Here is a 996-nt window from a genome sequence, read left to right as displayed (position 1 = left end):
AACAGTTCAAGATAATAGAATCATACAGCTAGCTAACATTAATTAATTTCAGGCAGAAACTCATTAAAGTGATTATTACAAGTGTGATCATAATGATTACAATATAGAGAAAATTGGCAGCTGTGCATATCGATTCAAGTTGGCGTCATCTGGGGTCCTCGCAGGGGTCAGCATCATCTCTTCACAGGTGTTGGATCATCTGAAGTCTTTCTATGAGGCTGGATCCACGCTGGAGATGGCGTAATTACAATTATATAATGTTTGTTACTGGCTTATAATTAAAACAAAGTATAAAGTGTTATTAAATAATTTCATTTTTACCCTAAAAGCTGAGAGTAAGTAAGGGCTAAATGGTACAGATTAAGAAACAGAATTAATAACGTCAGAGCTTATCTATACAATGCAGGCTCCAGCACCACCAAATTGGCCATGGCCTTGCCGATTGCCTGCGCAGTGGCCTTAGTAGCATGCAGAGCCAGGTCAGTTGCTGTGCGCATCTCTCTAAAGGCATCAGAACTCTGGCCGGACTCATCCATGGTGTGGAGAAGTTTGGCCTGAAACACTTGAAGCACCGCCATCGTGCGAAGCGCTGAGCCAGCCTGGCCAGCCGCTGAATAAGCCCTGTTAACTAAGGCTGAGGTAGTCCTGCAGGGCTTAGACGGATGCACTGCATGGGCTTTCAACCCCAGGGCTGATGGAGGGCACAGAGCTTGCTATAACCTCTTCCTTCAGTGCTGTCAACAGTGGTGAGAGCGGTGGAAGTAGAGGGATTAACATGCGCCGAGTAGGGGGCATGCCACGTTCTGGTGAGTTCCTTGGGATGGCATCCCTTCAGGTACCATTCAAGGAGGCCGTGGGCGGGCTCTTCCAGAGCCTTAGTTAGAATGCGGATCAGCTCACTATCCATGCTGTCCGCTGCAGATGGGTCCAAGACAGCACTGGAAAATTACTGTTGTTCAGTAGAATAGGCTACTACTACTACTACTACTACTACTA

This window comes from Sinocyclocheilus rhinocerous, unplaced genomic scaffold (genome assembly GCF_001515625.1).
Source record: "Sinocyclocheilus rhinocerous isolate Xijiao unplaced genomic scaffold, SAMN03320098_v1.1 scaffold1243, whole genome shotgun sequence".
Classification (NCBI taxonomy): Eukaryota; Metazoa; Chordata; class Actinopteri; order Cypriniformes; family Cyprinidae; genus Sinocyclocheilus; species Sinocyclocheilus rhinocerous.
The sequence above is the reverse complement of the archived record's forward strand: the minus strand, read 5'-3'. Positions refer to the sequence as shown.